Genomic DNA, 12,621 nt, shown 5'->3' on the forward strand with positions numbered 1-12,621 from the left:
GGAGTGAAGAAAAAATGTGGACTTAATAACTGTAACAGTTACTGTATTTTAACAGATCAGTACTAAAACTAACAAATTACTCACCCTTTTATTGGGATTGCTCATGTTTTGGCACCAATTTGTTTTGCAGGTTATACTTATATTGTATCTGTTTTACTCTTTGATATATATATATATATATATATTTATATATATATACATATATCTAAATTGTAGAAAAAAATCACTTGATTCTAGCCATCAGTGTCTTAGTTTTTACACACCTTATATAAATGGTCAAACAAACAAAAGTGCATATTACAAAAATATGCGCGTGTCCCTTTAAAAAAACAAATAGCCATAAACATTGTCAGATATTAGTAATATACATGACTTCTGTACCACCTGCAGTGTCAATACTTAACTTGTAATTAATACTGTAGTAAGAACACTTAATGCGTGCTACAGACAACATTATAAACACATGATTGATGTATGTCATTATGCTATTTGAACTTTGATTCCATCCCTTTCCCTTTATAATTTAAAAAAACACTATTATTTTTTTAAGTTGTGAAATATTGTCCAGGGCCAGTATTCAATACTGATCTTATCATTATCCTTAGACATGCTTCAGTGATTCCATTCAGCTACATATATACAGAAATCTAACGTTAATATAAGTTGCGTATTGAATACAGCCCCAGGATTCATTTCCTAAACTTTATGTGCTGTGGATAGGTAAAACACCTGTTTTCAAGCTACGTTTAAGATTATTTCTTAGTCTTATTTATCTAGCAAAGGTTAGGATAAGACTTTATTTCTTAGTCTGATATTTCTATAGCACAGCTTAGGAAAATACTTCATTTCTTATTTCTCTTGTATAGTTTAGGAAAATACTTCATTTATTAGTCTAATTTCGCGAGCACAGTTTAGGTCAAAACTTCATTTCTTATTTCTTTAGCATAGTTTAGGTCAAGACATTTCTTATTTCTCTTGTACAGTTTAGGTCAAGACTTCATTTCTTATTTCTCTAGCATAGTTTAGGTCAAGACTTCATTTCTTATTTCTCTAGCATAGTGTAGGTCAAGACTTTATTTCTTATTTCTCTAGTACAGTTTAGGATGAGACTACATTTCTTAGTCTAACTTTACGAGCACAGGTCAAGACTTTATTTCTAAGTCTTATTTCGCTAGCAAAGTTTAGGATAAGACTTCATTTCTTAGTCTTATTTTTTTAGCATCTCCAGGTTCGTAGACCACTAAATGCTCCATTCAATTTTAAACAGTTTCCCTGAACATATGATTTGTGTTCCATGTTATTTATTTGCATGCATGAAAAGTGTTCTGTCAAACTTCTTTAGTAAGGTTCAAACACAATATAAGATAGTTTTACTAACACAGGCATCAAATCTGTATTACTGTTGTCATTTCTCTGTTATTAATATTAAAGGGACTGTACACCAGATTGGCGCCAAAAAAGTTTTTTTCCGTAATGAATCTCAGAACAATTATTTAAAAAAATGAACTACTCTTTAAAATCATAATTGTAAAAAAATACCGAAATGTAAAAATAAACAATTGAGTTGGAGACCGGGTTTGAACCAGTGTCGCCAAAATTGCAGTTCAGTGTTGTATCCACTGGGCTACCCTAAGGCTTACCCAGTATGCAGTTGGAATACTTAAGCTATATACCTAACTTGGTAATATCACATGATAACATTGACTAGCCAATCATGCATAAGGAATGAATTCTACTAGGTAGACAAACATGTACTTGGTAATCTTTTTTAATGGAAAAATACGAAAAAACTGTGAAAAATAAATTAATTGTAAACTATGTGGTACTTCAGTTAGTAAGTTTCAATGCATTGTACACATCGATACCAAGTTTATGTCAGTTTTTCGACAATTTTCTTCTTTTTTGCCATTTCATCATATGAAATACAGCCCCTTTAAAAAGGGAATTTATAAATAAAATGACTCTATTATAAATATGACTAAACATAATTAAGTCCTTGACTGACCTAGAGCTAGTGCCTTTAAGGTTCCAGATGTTCCAGTAACAATAATAATATAATAGTAAAATGTATCATGTTTTCAAGTCAGTTATGTAATTATTGAAGTGCACTTTCTTACAGAGACTTCAGAGCCCTAGGAAATATCCTCACATGATGTCGAGTCCAAACAAGAAATATTTTGGTTCGGGTTACCTGATTCTATTTACGAAAAAGGTGCCGAGCCAACTGTTTTTATAGTCTTTTGGCTAAAAAAAAATGAAAAACAAAATATTTTTTAGCATGTGTTTAAATATGTAGTTAGTTTGCAAAACCTTTAAAGCTTAATAATGAAAATTACCATAACGCCATTTCACAATGATGAAAGTAACATTCACTTAAATCCTTATAAAAAGATAAAAAAGAAAAGCCTATATGTACCTACACTATATGTTTCTGGACAAATTGTAAACCTAACCACACAATTATTTTTTTGGCCTAGGGCCTAAAAAAATACATTTGGTTCGGGTTACCCAACCCTACCTACGGAATAGGCGCCGACCCTACCGTTTTTATAGTCAGTTTGAAAAAAAATGAAAAACTAAAAAAAAATCTTTTTTTTTAATTGCTTTTCAATGTGTAGTTTTAAACCTTAAATGCTTATACAGGAGATAACTTTAACACCATTATCCAATGATGAAAATAACATTCTTATATAAAGCCTAATAAAAAAATAATAATAAAAAAAGCCTACCTACCCTACCTATTTTTGAAAAAGATGTAACCCTAACCAAACATTTTTTTTTTTTTAGGCCTAGGCATAAAGAAGTCCCAAGGCTTAGAGTCTGACTCTTGGCTTAGGGGAATGAAAATTAATTAAAATCGGTGGTTCTTTCATGGTTTTCCTCTCTTGTATGGTTTCAGAAACTTCCATGAAGCTTTCTGGAGGGATCTTCCAGAGCAGAAAAAAAGCTGGTGCTGAGCAAATTGAATAAGCATGATGAATTTAGCAGACTTTTGGAAGAGGGTTGAACTAGTTAGAGGCTACATGTACATGTAAGAGTGAAGCAGTGGAATTATCTAAGAATAAACACTTTCTTTTGCTGTGGAGAGGAAAAGTGAGATTTGCGCAATATTATCTACAAGTGTTGGAATTAGGTAAGTTGCTGTTTGTATGCAAATGGATGACAGTGGGATTTCTTTCACACGATTTCGGGAATTGGGCCTGGGAAAAAGGAGTCATTTTGACTATAAATTGGAAATTCCATTCTTGCCTGAAAATGAGCAAGAATGCTTTAAAGTGACGTTCAATCATTGTTTTTAAAATGCACTTCTTTTTGATTACGAAATTAAGTGTGGCAAATCATTAGGAGTGTTAAAACCAAGTTACCGGCAGCTGGAACCCTGTTCAGCAAATGTTGATATTTGGTTGATGTTTGCCCAAATATCGTCTTTTAAAACTTCAATTTTCAATAACAGATACTAACGGATTTTAGTGATTTGTGGTTGTGTGACTGGTTGACATTATCACTTGATGTTATCAATGTATATTGAAAAGGTCAAAATATCCATCTCTTTTCTATAAGACCTTCTGACCTAGTGGTTAAATTGTCGGTTTTCTATAGTTTTTTTACTGGCGTGGGTTCACACTTCACTAAAACTGAAATATTTTCATGCTTTCATTATATTTTTTCTGCAATTTCTAAATCGTAGATTAAAATAATGATAAAATAAGTGTTCTCATATGGAGTACAGGGAAAACTCTTTCGCAAAACCACGAGGGAGTCCCTTTAAAAAACTGTCTGAAAAGATAATATAATATAATAAAATTTGTTTCTTTATAAATACACTTACTCCTCCACAAAAACAACAAAACTTTGTGTTAAAAGAATAAAAAATAGACTTGGAAATTTTAGTTTCACATTATGGAACTAATTATATGTTTGAGCACAGGGAATTGGGCTAAATTTTGACAGTAAATTGGACAGAAAAATCACACTGGAACTAGTAACTTGTGCTTCATTTTGAAAATAAAATATTCATGATCAATTAAGCAGGGAATGCCTAACAAGAGGGCTTCATATTTGGAAATGTTTTAAATATTCAAAAAAAAAATGTTAAGGAAGAAATATTTCTGAAGCATGTAATACAAACTAATTAAGCTACTCTATTTAGCAAGAATAAAGTAGCAGTCTCGATTTGAATGAGACTGTTTGTTAAAAGCAATGGTTGGTTCCCGTCAACAGTGAACGCCCCTTATAGCATAGGCTTTAGTGGAACATAGTATTCTATTTCCTAAGAACCACTGTTTAAAGTGATGGTAAATTACTCCGTTTTAGAACTTGCTTTTCTCAACTTTAAAGTGACACTCTTTTTTCAAAATCAATACATATACATGTATAACAAACATAAATTTTGACTGATAAACCTATTAAAACTAATTCCTAAATAATACATTTTTGGAAAATATTAGTTACTGATATAACAAGATTGTAAATGTGTATTTAATAGCAGAAAGTGCAAAAATATTAAATAGTGAATGCTAAAAGATTAACTGTGGTCTCCTTTTAAGACTCATAAGGTAGATTACCGTATTTTATGCATATTTCTTTCAAATTCAACTCCGTATGATACTATCCTTCATAAAAACCATAGTTTTTGACATTTATTCATCTTTTTGGGAATTTTAAAACACTATTATTTATTGTGGTAAATCTTATTTGGGAATAAGAGTGCATCTTTAAGTATAGTTTGACATCGTTATTGTAGAAGATGTGTTATACGTGGCTATTCAAGAAGCCCTGATCTGAACTTAGTCATATATTGCATGCTTAATTGTATTAATAAATTGTAAGTGATACTTTGATCATTTATCAATTAATGGACAAAGATGGATCAAGTTTCAGCATAATTAGCCAATTTTCGAGCCTGATTAGAATTTGATAGGGAACAGTTGGTACTTTGGCAATGAAAGTGTTATGTGTACACAAAACTGATTCATTCATTAACTTCAATTGTTGAAATCAGCACTTGAAAGCCCTCCAAGCCCTGCACTGGTAAAATGTTTACCGAGCTTGCTCATATTCTGGATTTTATATTGCAGTAATATTGTTTGTTTTTTTCATATCGCGGCACTCAACATTTATTGAAAGAAATCAGGAATGTTCATTAAAAACTTAACTTTCATAGACTCAAATGTTGGATTTTTTGTTAGATCACATTCATTTTGAAATCCAGATAGCTAACTAATTATTAAATTAACTATATATAAGAGATTTACATACAATAGCTGCGATTCAATCGTATACACACAGTGTTTTTTCGTGGTGCAATCTACTGCCTTCTGAGTGAGTTAAGGCTGTTGGACCCCTTATGAAAAAATGTCCATTTTCCCCCAAAATTTCTTTTTCATTCCCAATTTGATAAATGCTGGTTATGTTCATGAATAAAAAAGCAATGAATTTTTTAAAGGAAAAACAAAATCTTGACAAGACTTATTCTTTTGCAGCATAATGTATGCATATAAATAAGTAAAATCATGTATATTTCTCATTTTATTAGCTATTTTGGCCTGATTTAGTATTTTTCTAATGGTCAACTTTTTTTTTCAATTTGCAAGGAAATCACTGACACATTCAAATAAAAATATGATGACATGGATAATACTACAATGTTTAAATCCATCCAAACATGTTTCATCCAAACTATAAACTACAACAATGCATCCTTTTTCATAAGATCTTTTTCTTTTCTTTTTTAAATTTAATTATGACTGTTATATTACATAACTTTCTGAAATCCCAGGAATTATTAAAACCTAAAAAAGTTTCTGGAAAAGATTCTTAATGAACTTAAGAGATTATCAGTAAAATATGTTACACATCAAATAAAAAACATAGCAGTCCTGTTATCAGTCAAAAAGTGCTATACAAGGATTAGGCTTTCCCCATTAATAAAGAAATGTCCCGATCAAATATTTATATAATGCCTCTGTCAAATACCATCAGCTGCTAGGCAATATGGAGAACTGCTGATTAATTACGCAACGTTGTGTGCGGAATATGGCTGATATAAAATCGATACTGAAATGCATCAGGTCCTGCATTATTTTTTTATCGATAAAAACTGGATTTTGGCAGTGTTGTCATTTAGGGTGGTTTTAATGCGTCTGTGTTGTATAAAGATTTTCTCAGAAATTGAAGATTTTTTTAATGCACTTAATGGATTTGTGTATCAATAATTAATTCATAATTTTGTACTGGAATAATGTAATGTGATTTGTTGCATTATAATTTTATGTATTAGAAAAAGCTATGTGAGTTATCAAGTAATCATATTTACATGTATATCAATAATCGCCATCATGAATTAAGGTCATTATATATTTTTGATATATATTGTATAACTTAGTAAGTTAGTGTAATAACTATCTAATAAGTGTGAATGTACGTTATTAATAATAAGAACATTTTATGTATTTAGCACTGTAAATTGGCACATAAGTATTTGTTGTAGAAATAGAATCTCACATTTTGTGGTCAGTCAATAGAATTTTTTTTAAACTTTTTTTACTCGCACAAAAAATACAGCTCGTTTTTTTATCCATTTAAAAAAACTAGTTTAATGTTTGCATGTTAAAATACCACTGGTGTGATTTTAATCCTCTATATCTCATAGTGTACATGCAAGCGTTGGTTTCTATAATATAATATCATCACTGTGACTCTTGTGCCATAAATGAACAAATGTCGTCAAACAAACTGCAAAAACTGTTACCCTTAAAAGTTAATAACTTAAAATGTATTAAAGATATTCACACGAAACTTGATACAGATATTGCGAGAAAGAATTCCATTCATAAGCAAGGCCCATAACTCTAGATTTTTTATTGTTGAGTTATATTTTAATGCCCCTAATTTGAACAGATAACAAAAAACAGGCAAACGTTCAGGCGTTAGTTAATGCGATGTTCTTACCTGTAACACACTATGTATTGCGATTAATAATTAACATATATTAATATTAATGGCTTGATAGAGAATATAAATGTTACCCAGACACATCATTTTATTACATGATTCCGCAATAACAATTTGCTAATGACAGTGAAACATGCATCAGTGGACATTGTTCAGAGAATATGTTGTCTGGCTTTGGAAATGTTGATACTCTGCCCAAGAAATGCTGGCTACAATTTCACAACATTTTCTACAGATTATTACTAGCCATATCAACCAATGAACTTGACTATACATGTTTATGGCCCTCCAATAATGAAGTACCATGTTTTATCGTTAAGATTTGCAGTTTTACATCTTAACAGTCATATATATTGTGTATGTAGTCAATATTATTGTCAGATATGTCATAATTTGGTTCCCTGTCTGCGAAATCGCAAGAAAGTGCTTATTTTAAGCCTGCAGCCTTTGTATTGGTGTAAGTGTTTGCGACCGTATTTCTGTGATTGCTAAATCCCTGCTTGGGAATTTTGCAGATTAAATTATTTAAAATTTCCCATCCAGATTTGGTAAAAAAACCTCTGATCCTTAAGACCTGGTTTAACCAAGGTTAAACAATTATGTATTATAATACACAAACTGATGTTTTACAGGATATTAGTAAATTATGAATGGTTCTCTCATAATGACATAATTATAACAATAACACATTTTTTGAGCAGCACATGTTATTGTAATTACAGGATTTCACACTTCACTGTGAGGGAACTACGTTAAAACAAACGTGTCTCATGATCTATCATTATTTTTATGACATTTTGAACTGTCATTAGATTTATTTAAGTTGAAAGTGTTTGTGCCTTTTTTAGGTTAATGACAATTTTAACTGTCTTCTAAGATAAAAGGTACCATAAAACAGCACAATCTTTGAACAATTAGATAACAAAATCTATATTCTTTTATTGTTAAAAAAATGGACACTTAATGTTTTGGCCTCTTTGAAAAATATATTGTTAAACCTTGGAAGACTTAAGAATGTCACATAACATTACGGCAAAAGTGCCTTTCACTATTTCAAAAGAATATGTTTGAAAGAAAGTTACATTAAAAGGACTTTTGTAACCTGAGGTTGTTATGTACGTTTGTCATTTTCATTTCAGAGGTCCAAGAAGCCACCTGGGGGGAACTGTGTTATGACTTCAATGTGGTTGTTGAATTGTGTCGGTTGCAAAAGGTTAGTTTTCATCTGCCTATAAAAAATATAATCCACTGTACTCTTGTATGTACACATCTGAGTCATGCAGGCTGAATGTTTTAACTGTTACATTAATTATTGAAATTAATTTTACTGTGTGTCAATTATTGCTTCTTTATTCTATTAGTTCATTTGGTTGAAAATCAGGAAATTCAATTGAATTGTGTTTTTTTTTATTTCATTTTCACAGCCTAAGTGAGTAATGGTTTTATTAAAAGTGGTTTTCATTGTATTATTGACCCTGTAGTTTCCAAATAATGTAATATAAATCTAACATGCTCTTATTCATGTTCCTTTTTAGTTTCAAAATGGAGATGATTCTTATCCTTACATACAGAAGTACAAATATAAACCACAAGTGTAACTTAATATTAAACATTAAATGAAATACACATTAACTATTTTCAGCCTTGTAGTTAAAGTGTAACCATGCCTATAATAATAGTAACAAAGTGTAACCATGCATTTTGTAACATAGCATCCACCCTGTGATTTAATGCTTTTTTATGGGCTGGCTCTGTGCCATTGATTATTTTTGAGGGATGCTTGGTTGCAATGTAATGCACTGGATTTCTTTTCTGTCCCGGAAATATGTTTTGAATATTATGATTGATTTTGAAGTTTAAGTACACAGTTTTATGGTGGATGTATGAAACTGAGTGGATATTTGAAGGAGATAAGCGTGTTATTTATCTGATGTGTATCTTTATTTAAGGGAAAAGTGGATACACTTGTTAAGGGTCGTGTTTTGTTCAAGAGTGTTTTGAAATCAAGGAATTAATCTGGTGATTCTTACAATTGGCAGTTTTGATCACTGTTTAAATTGTAAGTTTTATTTTTAATGAGATTTGGTTATTTTAGTGAAGTTGAATAAATTACATAATGACAAAAAGGAGATACATGTTAGTTTGGTTGTCTTTGTCACAGTTGTATGTTTTTAAAGCTCATTATGTGAGAGTAATAAACATGTCCATATTAAGTCTTTTAAATTTTATTTTAGATAAATTGAACAATTATAGACTTTAAAATACTTGATCATTGTTTTGTGAAGGCATAAATTGTTGAAATAGCAATGATTAAACAACATGACTTTTTCATTCATTTTTTTTTTGAAATTTGAGAATAAAGTCAATCGATCTTACTGCAATTTCACTTCAGGTCAAAATTAATGACCTGACAAATGATGTTTCAAATTAAATATAGTAGGCCTTATGGTGCATTGTACTTGATTGAAAGATGGTGATTTACAAAGATAGCATAGCAAGCTGTGTGAAACCATGAAATTAATTGCCTGATAACAAGTGCAGTTGATGTATTGGAAATGACATTGGAGATGAATATCATTTAGTTAATGTTATCATTTCATTTAAACCAACTTAACCTAGTAAAATTTGAGACGAAATTTGACACCGTTGATGCACTAATAAATCACAGATTTTAGATGAGGTTGTAATATAATAAAATTATACAATAAAAATATTCTCAATAGTATTTGTCCTGGATGAAACTCGATCATCATAAAATAATTTTAAGTGGTTCATATTAATAATTAGTTATATCTGTGGAGCATAATAAAATGGTATATTTTGTTAACTCCAACTGGTAGATCAAATACTTAATTTGAAACTATATTGATAATGAAATAATATTTATATGAAATATGAGCATATGAAATACGTAATATTTTATATTGTCAAATCACTATCTGAACACATGTAAAGATTGAAGATTGACAGGACTAAAAATTGGACAAATCTCGCATATTGTGTGGATAATGGAAATAATTGTTTCAGGTCTGTATGTTATGAATTGGCATGACATTGTTTTCTTGTTTTTGATTGACTCATGTACATACACTTTTTGACAGACTAATTATTTATTATTTTGAGGATACATGTAGTTTGGCTTTCTACAGTAAACCTTAGTGTATTAATTAATATAATGTGTGAATGTCTGCTTGTCAGGGGTCAATTTTTAGCAATGGCTTCTGTTTACTTTATTTTTGAAATCCACATCATTGTATGATTGAGGTTGAAGATAAAAATTTTTTTAGTACATTCAATATTTCTATTCAAATTTCTATTTTGATTGAAATAATCACACTTTAAGTCCAACATGGCTTTCATTAAAGGAAAATTGGAAGTATTATATTACTCACTAAAATTGGCTATAACTTTATAATTATAAGATTTATTGAAAGTTTAAAGCCTCCATGTTATGGAAAAAATCCTAAGCCTTTTTGTGGCTTATAAATTGGATGTTTAAAATATTAAACCTTATATAAGTGGAATATATTACTAGTTTTAGCCAGTCATGAAGTAAATTGAACTATTTGCATGGTTATTAATTTGTGAAGCTTACAATAAAATATTTGCAAATTTTCAAATAGTTGGAAAAAATGGAGAAAAAAATCTTAGTGTCCCAGAGACAACTGGTTCAATTTTCAGAGAAAAAAAATCAATAATTTTATTGGCAAGGTCAAGTTCATACTATTAGTTTGAAATATTTAAAAATTGAAGGCCCTGTGTACCAAGTAATAGTTAGATGATATGAATGACAATCTTAATGATTAAGAATGGGCGGAGTGAGCGTAGCCCTTCTTAATAATTAAAAATTTAATTCAGGTCATCTTACTGACTTTGAATACATCCTCATTGGCTGACACATTGTCAATGCAAAATCTGACGCTTAAGGATTGTGTATCGGATGAGTGGCATGCAGTGGGCGGACCTTTTATAAGTTGAAATTTGTAAAGATTAATACTTGTACATAATGATTGCCTATCTGCCATTTCATTGCCTGTATGTTGTATTCTATAACACTCAGTACCAAAAAGTCTTGTTTGATAGACTTATGAACAATTTGCCTCCAGTAAAAATCATGTTTTACACTCCTGGAAAAATTTTCCTAATTCAATACACATGCACGAACTTATGTACAGTTGGTAATTACATATGCTACTAATATTAGTTTTTAATGCTATTCACCATTAGGTCTGGCTTTGGTGAGCTTTACTTATAATGAATAAAGGAAAGGTTTATATTTTACCTCAAAATGACATCATAATAATTAATGCCATTGTAATCAAGTTTACTGAAGAAAATAAACCTGATTGCCTTTTTGTGTTCAACACAATGAAAATTTGATGTACATGTCTGCTGAATTATTATATATTAAACAATGAGTTTTTATTACAAATGATGATCATAATTATTAAGGCCATCCCTAAAATAGTTGCAGGCCGGGATAGGCTGACTCATAGAAAATGCACAGCCTCTTGTACGTATTTCGGAGGACCACCAAATAAAATCCTTATCTATATTCTATAGTGAATTAACCCATTTGCACACAAAATGATTTCTAGTTTTTCACAACTCCCAAAACCTTAATAAGTTCCATTTGTGTACATAAGCGTGGTTAGAAAAATGTTACTTTTCTTGTTAGAAGACTGAAATTGGTTGAACAAAACCACTCTGTATTTTATAGGAGTATAAATATTATGCAGCAAAAATGAAAACAAAAAAGAAGATCCAGCATGTTCAGCAAGTTTTTTTCAAAAGTAGTTCTTTGTCTGATTTGGTTAAACCAATATTGCTTTTATTCAGTGTCATCGATGTGTTGGAGAAATAATGATGTACCGGCATTGCGTAGTCACTTCCGAAGTTATGTTATCTGCCCTTTTCACACCTCTGGAATAAATTAAATAAGCTGCACTGCAATCAAATTCTACTGCTCATAAATAATGTTTTTACATTAAAAAGGGAGATAACTCGTCAATTATTAAAATTTCATAAAAAAATTAAACCAACCCACTACAAGCAACCCAAAAAAATTAAGGATTTCCTTCAACTTTCAAGCAATCACCTTGTGTTGTGGACCTTAATAGGTCTTTAAAGATAATTTACCTGGAAATATTCTTTTCAAGGTTTATTTGTTTTGTCATGCATAAAACACATATCACTCAAGGATGGTTATGCAATAAAATCTGTCAATGAAATTTATTTAAGAACATTAACTGAAAGAGAAAAGAAGATATTTTTGGCAACATGTTTTCCATTCATGCTGAAATATCATTATTTTGTAAACTGTTGAAAGCATTGATTTTATCATGAGATAAAAATTTCAAAAATGTCTGAACGTTTCACAAAGAGATATTAAGGTGAAACCAGTGTCACGAAGTGTTGATAAAGTAAACTTTGTTAACAATTTTGAAAAAAATAGCATATTATTCTCATTTGTTAATAATATGCAAGTTGTCTTTTTATAACTTGCCTTATATTTTATTCTTCCACAGGACTGATATTATCTGGGGGCTATATAGAAGTTGCACTTGTCGTCAGACCACATCCCAAAACTATTTTGTTCAACTTAGATACATGTATATAGTATTTACCTCCAAAAAGTATTGCACATACACTCATAAAACTTTATAG

General features: G+C 30.2%; 1 protein-coding gene across 2 annotated transcripts in view; it reads left to right on the plus strand.

Annotated features, from left to right (window-relative positions):
- Positions 1–12,621, plus strand: part of LOC128222199 (uncharacterized) — a 30,514-nt gene that overhangs the window by 1,413 nt on the left and 16,480 nt on the right. Inside the window, exons 2-3 of one of the 2 annotated variants that reach the window (XM_052931109.1) lie at positions 2,900–3,133; positions 8,094–8,167. The gene's annotated coding sequence lies outside the window, so the exon portion shown is untranslated. Of the gene's footprint in view, positions 1–2,899; positions 3,134–8,093; positions 8,168–8,874; positions 9,014–12,621 lie in introns of those variants that run through there. The other variant, XM_052931111.1, reaches the window with a different exon arrangement.

Source organism: Mya arenaria, chromosome 16 (genome assembly GCF_026914265.1).
Source record: "Mya arenaria isolate MELC-2E11 chromosome 16, ASM2691426v1".
Taxonomy (NCBI): Eukaryota; Metazoa; Mollusca; class Bivalvia; order Myida; family Myidae; genus Mya; species Mya arenaria.